Raw genomic sequence first — 16,202 nt, forward strand, 5'->3', positions numbered from 1 at the left:
CTGTAACCAACCCACAGCCTAAATGCTGAGCTGTCTTGAAACGTCCTCCACCAAATTAATTGGCTCTCCACCCATAATTTCAGACTTGTCCAGAGTCTCAGGTTACGGACAAAATGTAGATAATTTTTCTTCCACACACATGGCCTTTAGTCCAAATGCCAGTGAGTCCTTGTTTATAACCAAAACTTCCTGACCCTGCATTTACTCTTTGCATTTCTATTAGCATTCTGGTCTTCTGAGTTTCAATCAGAATCACCCAGCAGGCTCCACTTACTTCATTTTAAGGCTTCTATGGCCCTATCTCCAGACCCTCACAAACTCCTCCAAATCAGTTCAAAGGTTTCTAAGCCACATGGTGGATTATATAGTCACAGCAACAACTTCATTTCTCCAGTATTTATTAGTCAGCTTTCTTATTTCTGGACACAATACCACATACTCACGACTTAAAGTGGGAAAGGTTTTTATTTATCTTAGTGCTTCAGAAGATTCAATACATGCTTGACCTACTCGAAGGCAGAAACATTATAGGGGATGGGCAAGGCAGACCAAAGTAGGTTAGTTCATGGTGACCAGGGAACAGAGCAGGGGAACATTTGACAAACCAGGATTAAAGGTCACAATGCAGAGACAGTCAAATACTAGGAGGGTTTTTAGTAAAAATTGACAAGCTGACTATAAAATTTATATGAAAATACAAGTGATCTAAAATAGCAGTCACTTAAAAGAAGGATAATAGGGAAAAACCTATCTTTAGCTGCTGTTAGATTTACAATGAAACTACAGAAATTAAGAAAATTTTGTCCTTTCCCAGTGATAAAATGAACAAAGGAATGTATTGAAGAGTTTACAAAAGATGTGCATACACATAGATTTTGATAAGTGGTAGAGAAGCTGTCATAAATTAAGAAAGGAGAGACTGGTCTATAAATAGAATAAAAGTATTTTTCCATATGAAAAATGAAATCCACATCTCACATCATATTAGTTTGTTACAGTTGTCAAAACAAAATGCCAAAAGCTAGATATCTTAACAACAGAAATTGATTTCCTTACAATTCTAGACACTGCTAATCCAACACTGAGGTATTAGCAGGTTTGGACTCTCCTGAGATCTCTCTTTTTTTTTTGGTGTGCAGCTCCTGCCTTCTCTGTGTACTCGTGTGGTCTTTTCTCTGTGCTCATGTGCATTTTTGGTGTCTACTTGAGTATTCAAATATTATCTTAATTGGATGGTACATGTAAGGGCCTATCCATAAAACACCATTTAACCTTAATTACATATTTAAAGTCCCTGTCTCCAAAATATAGTCACATTCTGATGAACTCAGAATTGGTGATTTTACATAAATTTTGGAGACACAACTCAGTCCATAATATACACTGTATTTTTAAATGTACAAATGGAATACTTACATGTCAAGTATTAGTAGAAGATATGGGCAATTAACTTCCTGAGCATGAGGTGGGAACAGATACTTTAAAGAACATTTGAAAAGCACTAACTATAACAAAGATGGATAAATTTGACTGAATTAAAGTTAAGAACTTTGATTCATCAAAAGATTCATATAAACTTTTAGACAAAAGATAATCTATCAGTTGGTAGAGGTATCTCCAACTGGTAAAAGGCATAGTAAAATTTTAGCATGTTTATTTCAACAGTCAAGAATTTATGAATTAGGCAGCACCAGACTACAAGCAGTTCACCATTTTACAGAGGGGGAATAAACAGGAAACTTTAATAGGGTGTTCACAGAAGCTACATAATATAGAACATTTGTTAGATTGGAGTGGAAAATCTCTAGTTAGAAGTTAAGTAGGAGTTTCAGATTGCTTAAGATTAAATGGTTGTTTAAGCTTAAAGTTGGTTATACTGTTCATACCAGGCTATGGTTTGCTTAAGTAGGAATGTAAGGTGCTTGAAGGCCTTCCAATTAAATTGTATTTTAACAATATACATGACCATCAAAGAATTAATCCAAGAATATGTGAAGGATGGCTACAAATTGATTTAAAAAAAAAGTAAAATGAATGAAAGCCAGGAACAAGCATCTAATAAAAGGTCTACTTATAGCCTATAAGCAGGATTCTTGAATTCCTTAAAAATTAAGAAACTGAAAATCAAGACCATTTAAGATTATTCAATTGATGAAAATCACAAAGGCTAATATTATGATGCATTAGAGATATAGATCAACAATTTACTTACACAAGTATGCTATAAGAATAAATTGTTTACCCTTCTACTCTACAATCCAACAGAAGAAATGTTGGCACATGTATACTATGAGATATCAAAACATAGTGGCTTCCCTATTAGTAATATTTTAAAAATTAGGTACGATGCAGACACCCACTGATAGCAGAAAGCATAAATAATGATACACATAATAGGATAGGACATGAAACTCAATGAATGACAGGTATCTACAAATAAATCTCAATAATGCTGAGTTTAAAAAGGAAAATCAATTATTGCTCTCTATAAAATTCAAAACTGAAACAAAGCTAGTTATTTACATGAGCCTATATATCATTTTAAATTCCATGTGTAAAGTGTAAGAAATTGTCAAATGTAAAATTTAGGGAAGGGAAAAAACATATAGGTCTTATTCTAGTATTGGATATGGGAACACTCAAAAGTGACAAGCACTCAAAAATTAATGACCTTTATGAATCAAAAAGTATGATAAATTCAGTTATGTACACTTTAAATTCAGACTTTAAAAATTAAACATCCTTTCTGATGAGCAAATGACTTGAGAGAAGGAATGAAAAGAACATTTTAATAGATGAAAGCATTGCTAAGTGGTTGTGGTGACATAGTAAGTCTGAGTTATAATATAGATCCTGGGTATCTTGATTTATTCCTGCTGCTAAAGCAAAATACTTCAGACTGAATGATGTATGCACAACAGAAATGTATTCCCCTGGTTTTGGAGGCTGAAAGTCCAAGATTGAGTTGCTGACAGTTTCTGCATCTGGTGAAGGTATTCTTGCTAAGTCCTCCTATAACAGGAGGGGCCCAGGATATGACATTCAGCCTTTTCTAAGGGCTCTAATCCCTTTCCAGGAGCAGGGCCTTCATAACTTAATAGTTTCCCACAAGGCCCCACCTCTTAAAGCAATGACATTGGATGTCAGGTTCTGATAACATGAATTTGGGGCAACACCAACATTCAAACCATAGCACTGGGCTTCAATCCAGGAGGTGTAAAGAGGCCAAAATGCATTTTATATTCACCACAATATATTTAATTGATTAGACATCTAACTTGAATAGTTAACTTTAAAAACTACATTAATAAATATAAAGTATTAATTTTAAAATTTAAAATTTTAAATATTTATTTTGAGATACTGGTATTACGTAAAACAATAAAATACAGTGACAAATTCTGCCAGTAATCTTTGATGCAGATTTACACAGTTATTAAACTTTTTTTTTTTGGTACAAGGTATCAAACTCAGGACCTTGCAAGGCAGGCAGAGGCACTACTGAGCTAAATCCCCAGCCCCAGTTATTAAACTATGTGATGAAAATTAACCTTCATTCTTTTTATTTTTAGCCATGCATGTACTGAGATAATTATCTATCATCCTATTTATTTTCTACACATGGTAACATCCAAAGCGAGCTCTCGCCTCATTCATTGTTAAAACCTAGCTAAGTGAACATGCCAGGTCAGCCCTCTGCAGACAGGCAGGTCTGCGGATGCCCTACTGAGGTCGCGAGTCACACGGAATGCATCAAACCAGCCCGCACACCGGCAGCAATCCACTGGACACCTCCCATCCCCGCTTCTCTGAACAGCCACCTGGTTCCACACTACAAAGACACAGAGGACACCAGACCACCAGACCACAGCACTGGATCCCAACACTACCGGCCCAGAGGTAGGGGCTTCTGAGCAGCTGTCCAACTGCTCCTGGTCCAGAGGAAGGGGCTTCCTGGCCACCATCCCTCCCGCTGCTCCCAGACCAGAGGAAGGGGCTTCAGGGCCACCATCACTGCCGCCACCCCTGGCCCCTGTCCCACCTTTCCCAGCTCAGAGAAGGTGATCCTTATGGGTGCCAACAGCACCCCCCAACCCCCCAATTGAAATGAGAAAATATGTAAATAAGTCTCAAAACCAGGCTTCTAGATCACCTACAGCAACCTCAAAGGGAAATGAGATGGAACACTCTGATACTCAACCACCTGGAACCACTGAACTGGCAACATAAGGGGATCTGGAAAAAATGAAATCAGAAATAATTTCTAACAGGAGAGATTGTGCTCCTAGTGCAAGACATGATTAATAAATCTAGAGAGGAACTGAGGAACATGATGGAATCCCAACATAGAAAACAAATGGGATCCATGAAACAGATGCAAATAGATTTCCAGGACATGAAAAACTCCATTGAAAGTCTACACAGAAGAATGAGCCAATGTGAGGACAGAATTTCTGATACAGAAGATAAGATTGCAATGAATGACCAGGAAAAGAAAAATTGCTTCAAAATTGTAAGGGAACATGAGAAATCAATCCAGCAGCTGCTAGATGATGCAAAGAAGAATAACATAAGACTGGAGTCAATGAAGAAACAGGAGAGATTGCAGATAACATAAAAAAACTCTTCATAGAAGTAATGGCAGAAAACTTCCCAAACAGGGAAAAAGAGCTTGACATCCAGATAAGTGAGGCATATAGGACTCCAAATAGCCTTGATCAAAAAAAAATCTACACATAGGCATAGAATTGTTAAGATTCCAGAAACTCAACAGAAGAACAAAGTTCTACAAGCAATTAGAGAAAAGAAACAAATCACATACAAAGGAAAGCCCATCAGAATCACAGCAGACTTCTCAACACAAACTCTCAAAGCAAGAAGAGCTTGGAGTGACATATTCCAAGCCCTAAAAGAAAGCAGACTTCAACCCAGATTGATGTACCCTGCAAAACTATCTTTCAAAATTGATGGAGAAATAAGATACTTTCAAGACAAAAAGCACCTTAGAAACTTCATGAATACCAAACCAGCACTCCAAAAAATTTTACACAATATCCTAGGAACACACATTGAGGATCACAACCCCAGGAAGTAAAGCAGAATGAATCCATCTGGCATGACAAGAAATTAAATGTAGAGAGGGAGAACCCAACAAAAAGAAAAAGTCAAGGCAATAACAAGTCAATACATTTCAGTTATAACCATCAACGTTAATGGTCTCAATTCACCAATCAAAAGAAATAGACTGGCAGAATGGGTCAAGAAGCAAAATCCAACAATATGCTGCGTACAAGAAACACATTTAATTCAAAAGGAAACTCATAGACTGAAAGTTAAAGGGTGGAAAACAATACTCCATGCGACGGGAACCCCCAAAAAAGCAGGAGTAGCTATCCTCATTGCAGATCAAGTAGATTTCAAACCAACACTGATGAAGAGAGACGAAGAAGGACACTACATCCTTGTAAAGGGAATAATCCAACAGGAAGAGATGACAGTCATAAATATCTAATGCACCAAACACTAGTGCGCCCAACTATATAAAATAAATACTAACGGACATGAAAAGTCATATATGCACTAATACAATTGTAGTGGGGGATCTCGACACCCCACTGTCACAAATAGATAGATCAACTAGACAAAAAATAAGTAACGAAATACAAGAACTCAATTGCACTCTTGAACAAATGAACTTAACAGATGTTTACAGAGTCTTCCACCCCACAAAATCAGAATACACATTCTTCTCTGCTGCACATGGCTCATTCTCCATAATAGACCACATACTCACACATAGAACATGTTTAATAAGCAAGCCACAAAGGAATTGATGTTGTCCCCTGTATATTATCCGACCATAGTGGGATGAAATTGGAGATCCATAGCAAAAGAAAATGGAAAAATTTCATAAACATGTGGAAATTGAACAACACACTTCTGAATAACCAAAGGGTCACAGAGGAAATTAAAGAAGAAATCAGACAGTTCCTTCAATTAAATGACAATGACAATACAACATATCGGAATCTATGGGACACAATGAAAGCAGTCATACAAGGGGAATTCATAGCAGTGAATACGCATATTAGGAAAACAGAATGAGCCCAATTCAACAACCTGATGCTTCACCTCAAGCTTCTAGAAAAGAAGAGCAGGACAACACCAGGGCTCATACAAGGGAGGAAATTTTAAAGATCAGAGGAGAAATCAATGCAATGGAGACTAAGAGAATGATACAAAAAAATCAATGAAGCCAGGAGTTGGTTCTTTGAAAGAATCAACAAAATTGACAAACCCTTAGCCAACCTTATCAGAAAAAGGAAAGAAAAGGCCCAAATCCATGCAATTAGGAATGAAAAGGGTGAAATTACAACAGACCCAACAGAAATCCAGAGGATCATCAATACTTGCTTCCAGAACCTATATGCCAATAAGATGGACAACACAGAAGAAATGGACAGATTCCTAGATACATATGAATTACCAAAGTTAAACGAAGAAGACCTAAAAACTCTGAACAACCCAATATTAACCAATGAAATTGAAAATGTAATTAAAAACTTATCAACTAAGAAAAGCCCAGGCCCTGATGGCTTCACTGCTGAATTCTACAAGACATTTAGAGAAGAACTGCTGCCACTACTGTTTAAACTCTTCAGTGACATTGAAAGGGAAGCAATACTCCGAAATTCATTCCTGGAAGCAAGCATCACCTTGATCCCCAAAGCAGAGAAAGACCCAACCGAAAAGAAGAACTATAGGCCAATCTCACTAATGAACATAGATGCAAAAATCCTTAATAAGATACTGGCAAACAGAATGCAGAAGATCATCAAGAAGATCATACACCCTGATCAAGTGGGATTCATCCCAGGGAAGCAGGGTTGGTTCAATATACACAAATCAATCAATGTAATACAATATATCAATAGAGCTAAGGACAAAAACCATATGATTATCTCCATAGAAGCAGAAAAAGCATTTCACAAAATCCAACATGCATTTATGATAAAAACCCTACAAAAAATTGGAATACATGGTCTCTACCTCAAACAGATAGAAGCTATCTATGAAAAACCAACAGCCAATATCATACTAAATGGTCAAAAACTGAAATGCTTCACACTAAAATCAGGAACAAGACAAGGATGTCCACTACCACCACTCTTGTTCAATATAGTTCTGGAAACATTAGCCACAGCAATTAGACAAGAGAAAGAAATAAAAGGAATAAAGATAGGTAATGTAGAAATGAAATTGTCATTATTTGCAGATGACATGATACTCTATATAGAAGACCCCAAGAACTCCACCAAAAGTCTTCTAGACTTAATAACCAAATTCAGTCAAGTAGCTGGTTACAAGGTCAACACACCAAAATCAATAGCTTTCCTCTACACCAATGACAGACTCACTGAGAGAGAAATAGGGGAAATAAATCCTTTCACAATAGCATCCAAAAAACTGAAGTACCTAGGAATCAACCTAACAAAAGTAATCAAAGACCTCCTCTCTGAAAACTATAGCACTCTGAAAAGAGAGATTGAAGATGATATCAGAAAATGGACAGACATCCCCTGCTCCTGGGTAGGAAGGATTAATAAAGTGAAAATGGACATACTTCCAAAACTGCTATACAGATTTAATGTAATTCCAATTGAGATCCCAGCAGCATACTTCATGGACCTTGAGAAAACAATCCAAAAATTCATTTGGATCAAGAAGAGACCCAGAATAGCAAAAGCAATTCTAGGTAACAGAGACTTCGCAGGGGGTATCACAATCCCCAACCTGCAACTCTACTACAAAGCTACTGTGATAAAAACAGCATGGTACTGGCAAGGAAACAGACCTGAGGATCAGTGGAACAGATTAGAAGATGCAAAAACAATGCCAGACACACTCAGCCATCTCATCTTCGACAAAGGAGCCAAACACCCTCACTGGGGGAAAGATAGCCTCTTTAATAAATGGTGCTAGAAAAATTGGCTTTCCACTTGCCAAAGATTAAAACTAGACGTATATTTCTCACCATGCACCAAACTAAAATCAAAATGGATTAAAGATCTAAATATTAAAATAGAAACTCTGAACCAGTTGGAACAGAGGTTAGGTAGAACTCTTGAAGACATCGGTGTAGGAAAAGATTTTATGAACAAAACCTCAGTTGCCCATGAACTAGCACAAACAATCAACAAGTGGGATCTCTTCTTATTAAAAAGCTTCTGCACAGCAAGAGAAACCACCAGCAGTGTGAAGAGACAACCCACAATGTGGGAAAAAATCTTCACCTGCTTTTCCTCAGACAAACGTCTACTATCTTGAATCTATAAAGAACTTAAAAAGATCAGACTTCCAAAATTTAAAGACCCAATCCAAAAATGGGCATCTGAAATGAACAGATATTTCTCAAAGAAGTAGAAATAGCAAATAAATACATGAAAAAATGTTCAACATCACTGGTCATTGGAGAGATGCAAATGAAAACAATGCTGAGATTCTACTTTACTCCAGAAAGAATGGCTGCTATCATGAAATCAACCAATAATAAATGCTGGTGGGGCAGTGGGGAAAGAGGAACCCTTCTCCACTTCTGGTGGGAGTGTAGACTGATGCAAGCACTGTGGAAATCAGTGTGGAGATACCTCAAAGAACTAGAACTGGAAGTCCCATTTGACCCTGCTATTCCACTGCTGGGGATCTTCCCCAAAGAATTAAAAGAATCATACCACAGTGATATATGTGCGCCCATGTTTATAGCAGCACAGTTTGTGATAGCTAAAACTTGGAAACAGCCCAAATGCCCATCAATTGGAGACTGGATAAAGAAAATGTGGTTTTTTTAATAAAATGGAGTACTACTCAGCCATAAAAAATGAGAAATTAGAGACATTTAGAGCGAAGTGGATGCACATTGAGGTGACACTCTTAAGTGAAATAAATAGGACACACATGTATAAATACAGAATAGTTTCTCTGGTGTGAGAAACTGAAAGTGTAAATAAGGACTAAAAGGTATAATAAGTAATGTGAAATAGGAAGAAAAGGGCCAAAGGGGAAGGAAGTGGGAGGGCTAGGGGAAAGGATAGAAGGGAATGGGATTAATATGAGAAAATGGAAAAATAGCAACAAAATCTTTGTAAATAGGGAGGACTGGAGGGGTTGAAGGGAGGGCTGGGCAAGGGTGAAAAATAAGAACCAAGAGAGACTATGTAAAGGTGCAAATTTCCAATGATGAATGTCATTATGTTGTATACCTAAAATGTACCAATGATTAGAATGAATAATCGATAATGCAAAATAGGAAGAAAAGGTCCAAAGGGGTAGGGGTAGTGGGAGGGGCAGGGGAAAGGAAAGAAGGGAAAGGAAAAATGGTGAGAAATGGAAAAAATGGAGATAAAGTCTTTGTAAACAGGGAAGGGTGGAGGGCGTGAAGGGAGGGCTAGGAATGGGGAAAAAATAAGAACCAAGATGCGTTATGTAAAGGTACAATTCCCAATGAGAAATGTCATTGTGTTGTATACCTAAAATGTACCAATAAAAGAATTTAACAACAACAACAAAAAAAAACGTAAACTACAATTGCTACTCAATTGCCATAGACCTACGTTGCCCTCTGCTGGTGGAAATTATAATACAAATCAATTCTAGGATGCTGTTAAGTTTATTTAAAACGCCTTGTTCCATGTAGTCTTTTTTTTCCTTCCTTTTCTCGTATTTATCCCTTTCCCTTCCCCTACCGCTCCCACTTCCCCTTTCCTTCTGGGCCTTATCTCGCCCATTTCACTTTTTCTGCTGGTGCTGCTTTTGCACAAAACGTAAGCTCACCCTTCATACAATTACCTTATACAGTCGATGTATTTAAATTTTATAATTAAAAACAACTTAAGTGAATATAACAAGACAAGCTAAATGCTTTAGCTTGTCCTCATTCTTGTAAATTAAAGCTATTTGTTAATATTAATGTGGAAAACATGACTCCGACATTTTTATAAAGATCCCCTTTCCCTTTTGGATTCTTGTACTTTGCTCTTCCTTTCCTCCATGTATGTACTTCTCAAATTTGTCTTCATGTAAGGCTATTTCTTCAACCACTTCTTTAAAAATTAATAATGGTGAGAAAAACATTCTTGATATACACAGTTCATTAGAATCTAGATTCTTAAGTGTTAATCACAATCTTCACAATGAAATCCCATTCAACTGGAATTTTATGCATAGATTAATATCAACTAGCCCCTTAAAAATTTTTCTTGAAAGTAAAGAGCATACTCTTCTCTTATTTCTATTTTTTGCTGTTATTATTGTTTTCTAAAATTCTTTATTGGTACGTTTGTAGTATATAATGATTACATTCATTGTGAGGGGTTGGTTGGTACATGTACATGGTTTTCTTAATTCTTTTTAACCTCCTCAACCCTATTCTCTCCCCCTCCCTGAATCATATATATATATATATACACACACACACACATTTGTAGTACATGATGATTACTTTCCTCATAGAGACTTGGTGCATGAACATAACACTTCACAATCCCCCCACCACCATTTTTATAATCTCGCCTCCCCATTTCTTGGTTTTTTCCCATATGTCAAAGATCCATCTCACTATTTTCTATTGTCTATTTTTTATTTTACACTTTATTCATATACTAGGGTTCTCACATAAGAGAAACTATGTGATATTTAAGCTTGTGTGTCAGATTTACTTTCTTAATATTATGTTCTCAGGGTGAATCCATTTTAATACAAATTAAGGGATTAATGCTGAGATTAAGGAAGGACATGTGATTACTAAACCACTAAATTTGAGTGATTGGTTTGGCATCACCCTAATCCAGATAGTCTAGATGGGATGAAAGGGACAGGAAAACACTGTTAAGGTCTCTTGTTGCTTTTGCTGTGTTCCTCCGCCATGAACTATTGCCCCTCTGTCACCCTGCCTTGGAGTCAGCTGATTATGGACTGAAACCTCTATAAACTGTAAGCCAAATAAATCTTTTCCTCTTTAACTTTGGGTGGTGGGTATTTTGTCTCAGAAATGAGAGAAAAGTAACCAAGACATAGGGCAATGGTGCCAATGGTGCCACTTTCAAATCCAGAGCAACTCTGGTTGGGCCTGGCTCTGGGTATGGGAGTAGGGCCTGTGTTCTTTAGCTCAAACCTCTCAAAGGATCTCTTTTCTGCCTGCTCCCTCACTCTCTGTCATCTGTGACTGTCTCTACCCAGTCACTGTGGGAATGTAACACTGGGGGCACTGGAATGATGACATGTGGCTAGTCTGAGTCCCGGATTTAAACAATCAACCTTTTCCGGGGATGAGGTCCAACCAAGTATTCCCTCCAGGGATATGACAGTCACTTGTACTAGAGTCACTTATTAGTTGTTGCCTGTCACTAGGAGAAGAGTCCACACTTTCCCTGCAGATCACAGCAACCACTGGGCCTCAGCATTCACTTTGTCTGTGTGGTATGAGTCTCCCTCTACCCATAAGTCCAAGCCACAGAGAAAGAGCACATAATCTCTCCAAACTGTGTTCTATTTCTTCAACTTTTCTGTACCTTTTAATTTTCCTGTCAGATCCCTCCTGCTTCTCAGGGAATTACTTCTCTCTTTTTCTTCTCCAAGTTGTTGTTTTCAAGAGTCTGGATTCAGAGTCTCAGAGAGGGTGAGTTGATGTCACTCACTACTTCATTATTTTTTTCTATTATTATGTTTTAAATCTACCATGTATTTGTTAACTATGTGTTAGACACAAACTTTTCCACTCTCTGTATATTATTTGAAGCCAAAATTTAAGAAACTGTTATTGTTCCTGGTTTAAGAGTTAGGAAATAAGGGCCAGGGATTTAGCTCAGTAGTTCCGCCACCTGCCTCACAAGTGCAAGGTCCCTCGATCCCAGATACCAAAAAAAAAAGGAGAGTCAGGAAATGAATCTCAGAGGGTAAGTCACTAAGTCAAGGTTACTCAGAAGTGGCCTTATTTCTATTTTCATACATTTATATGAGATCTTGTTTTACTATTTTAAAGATTATTTGAAATAAACATTAACTATGAAAAACTTTCTGTAGCAATGGATAAATAATTTAGCCTTTTTCTTTTCTAATCCAGAAATCATTTAGGAAAGAAAATGAATAATATAACCACAAACTCCAGTTAGAACTGTAGGTCCTAGTATGTTTTCTCAGTATATAGAAGAACTGAGAAAATACATCAGGACCTACAGTTATAACTAAAGCAGTGGTTCTCAATCAAGATAATTGTGCACTTTCCCTTTAAGAGGATCTTTAGTAATAACCAAAGATATATTTTGTTGTCATAACTGGAGAAGTGGGTATTATTGGCATCTTATAGGTACAGACCAGGGTTGCTGCTTAACATCCTGGAAGGCACACACACACACAAAAGTCCTCTACAACAAAGATTTCCCTACCTCAAAATGTCAACAGTTCTAAGGTTCAGACATGCTCAAAAGTTAAATACATAGCCTTAAATATTTATAAATATTTGCTTATAAATAAGTGAAGAATCAAAATAAATATTTTAAAAATAGTAAAACAAACAAAATGTTAGCTAACTCAGACTCCACAATGAAATTCCAATACTCTCAACACCACCAAAATAAAACAGAGGCCACAAGAGAAAAAATTTATTTCAACAAAATATCCACAAAGAAATTTAAAGAATATTTGAAGAATACTTTATTCTGTATAAATAGCCTTCAGATAAGATGGACACTTTTCTAAGTAAATGTTTATCAAATATGACCTCAGAAAAATTCCAAAAACCTAAACAACCCAATTTCCACAGAAGAGGTAGAATAAACTGCCATTTAAACAGAACTCAATTTTAGAAGGTTTCACAGGGCAATTCTGTGAAATTGTTAAAGTTAAAATAATTCCATTGTTACTTATGCTATTCCAGGGTATGAGTTAAGAGAAAAACTTAGAATCATTTTTATGAAACAAGCAAATAATTAACATCAAGACAGGACAAAGATTATAAAAAATAAATCAATATTATGAACATTGCTATAGTTTAGATCTTGACCAATCTCCAAAAGCCTGGGTGTTAAAGGCATGCTCCCCAAGTCGGTGCTATTGAGGAGGTGGTGGAATGTTTGGGTGGTGATGCCTACTAGGAGGCTTTTACATCATTGGGGTGATCCTCAAAAGAAGATTATGGGATCCGAAGCTCTCCCATCGAGGACCAGCCAGGTGAGACAAGCAGCTAGAAGCTCTGCGGCCGTCCAGGGCCCCGCCCACACTACGGTGACGTCTGCTTAGCTGCGCCCAAGGCCCAGTTCATCCCCTGTCCCCCCCGGCCACCCCCTTCTGGGCTTTTCTGGGCCTTCTGGGCCTTCTGGCTTTTCTGCTACCTGGTCCCACACTACAGAGGCACAGGGAATTATAAAGACCCTTGTCCTGAGAGCCACAAGATAGAGCAGAAGTTAGTAACAGAAAGAGGGCTTCTCAGGCTCCTCAATGAAAACTGAAGCTCAGTGGAAAAGTAAAGAGAATCTCTACAATAAAGGCACATCAGACCACTGTACTTGGTCTGCTGCTGCCTTGCTGAGACTCATTGACGCGCATATGCACACGGATTCCTACGTTGCCTACTGTAACAGCAGAGACATACCCTGAAGGAGGCCCATAATTTTTATTTTTTGCTATTTGCAAAAAAGAAAAAGTAATTTTTTTCTTCTCTTATTTTTAATTCTTAGCTTTTACTTTTTTCTACTCTTCAAATTTTTATTTTCTTTCTTTTCTTTCTTTTTTTTCTTTCTCTCCTCTCTCTCACTCATTCTCTCACTGTCCCACTTTGCTCCTCATCTCCCCATTTGTTCCTTTCTGCACTGAATTTGGATTTCTCCCTTATTGTTCTTTTCTTCTCTTTTTCCTTCTCTTGATTATCATTAGGTTTAAAGGAAAGTAAATACGGTATCTAGCCTCCCTGTTGCTGTTAGGTGATTCTATTCACATCTTTGTTCTTTCATTCTGTCTTTTCCTCTTGCCTTTAACAACTCCTTAGAGCTTGTGTGATCTTTCTGTGTCGTCTGGCCTCATCGCTAATCTTTCCTGATCTTTCTACCTGTCTCTCCCTCCCCAACTCCATTTAACTCCCCACCCCGAAGGGAAAAGATTGTATATTGAAGAGTTTATTCATTATAAACTTATGTTGGGTTGGTCCTCAGTTTTAATTTAACTCACATAGTTACATGTGATAGATTAATAACTACCACAAATTGTCATTTTCTAAGCTGCACTTGATGCTATGGTATTGCTGACTATGTCATTTGGGCTAACATGTTGTGATTGATCTAATTAGTTTTCCTTCCTGGTATAAGGAAAATAAAATAGCCTCAGAGCCCCAAAACCCAAATACAAGCTGCATCTGGAAGACACCTCTGAAAAGCAATCATTCCACAAGGGTTTTAAACACAAGCAACAAAGATACCTACATTAAGCAATTTTGAAATATCAACCCAGGAATTAAACCAAGGACAGTACTAAAAACAAAAATGAGAAGACACTTAAGCAAGGCACAAAGGCAGGCTTCCATGCCACAAAAAGAAAATTCTGGGGGAAATGAGGTGGAAAAGTCTGATAAGCAACCACTTGGAAACTGTGAACTGATAGCACAGGAAGTAACAAAGCAGATGCATGAGGCTCTAGAAAAATGCAAAAGAGAAATAATCTCCCAGATAAATACAGACATGGTGAGCACAGTGAAAGACATGATTAGAGGCTCTAGAGCAGAAACAGATAAGAAAATAGATGAGACCAGAAACATGCTAGAAGCCATGAATGCCCAGCATAAGAAAGAAATGGAAAACATGATCACCCAACATAAGAAAGAAATAGAATCCAGGAACGAGATTCAAACCGATATTCAGGAGATTAAAAACTCTATCGAAAGCATGCAGAGCAGACTAAGAGAATCTGAAGACAGAATATCAGGTATAGAAGACAGGATTGTGGTTAAGGAACATGAAAACAGACATTTCTTAAAGACAGTAAGGGACCATGAGAAATCAATCCAACAGCTGCTAGGTGATGCAAAGAAGAATAACATAAGACTGATAAGAGTCAATGAAAAAACAGGAGAAAGTACAATTGACATAAAAAAAAACCTTTTCACAGAAGTAATAGTAGAAAACTGCCCAGACAAAGGTAGAGAATTGGATGTCCGTACAGATAAGTGAGGCATATAGAACTCCAACTAGCTATGACCAAAAAAAAATCTACACCTCGACATATAATAGTCAAGATCCAAGAAACCCAAAAGAAGAACAAAATTCTACAGGCACTTAGAAAAAAGAAACAAATCACCTACAAAGGAAATCCCATCAGTATCATGGCAGATTTCTCAACACAAACCCTCAAATCAAGGAGAGCCTGGAGTGAAGTATTTCAAGCCCTAAAAGAAAATAACTTCCAACCTAGACTGTTGTATCTGGCAAAATTATCTTTCAAAATCGATGGGGAAATTAGATACTTTCACAAAATAGAACACCTGAGAAATTTCACGAACACCAAATCAGCACTCCAAACAATTTTAAGCAATATCCTAGAAAAAGACAATGAAGGTCACAATTCCATGAGACCCAACAGTGAGAAGGAACCACGCAAGGTAAGATACTAAAGCTAAAGGGGGGAAAATAAGAAATAAAAGAGCCAACAACAGTAAAACATCATGACAATGATGAGTCAATATCTGTCAATTATAACTATCAATGTTAATGGCCTCAATTCTCCAATCAAAAGAAATAGACTGACAGAATGGATTAAGAAGCAAAACCCAGCAATATGCTGTATACAAGAAACACACCTAACTCAAAAGGAAATCCATAGACTGAAAGTAAAAGGATGGAAAACAGTTATTTACATGACAGGAACCCAGGAAAAAGCAGGCATAGGAATCTTATTTGCAGACAAAGTAGATTTCAAATCAAAACCAATTAAGAGAGACAAAGATGGTCACTACATACTTGTGAAGGGAACAATCCAAGAGGAAGACATGATAATCCTAAATATATATGCACCAAACACAAATACCCCCAACTATACAAAAAAAATATTAATGGACATGAAAAAACAAATAAGCACTAATACAATTGCAGTGGGGGACCTCAACACCCCTCTATCACAAATGGACATATCAACTAGAAAAACAATTAACAATGAAATTCTAA

This window comes from Heterocephalus glaber, unplaced genomic scaffold (assembly GCF_053883595.1).
Source record: "Heterocephalus glaber isolate CG9 unplaced genomic scaffold, H.glaber_assembly_v1.0 deba00001538, whole genome shotgun sequence".
NCBI lineage: Eukaryota > Metazoa > Chordata > Mammalia > Rodentia > Bathyergidae > Heterocephalus > Heterocephalus glaber.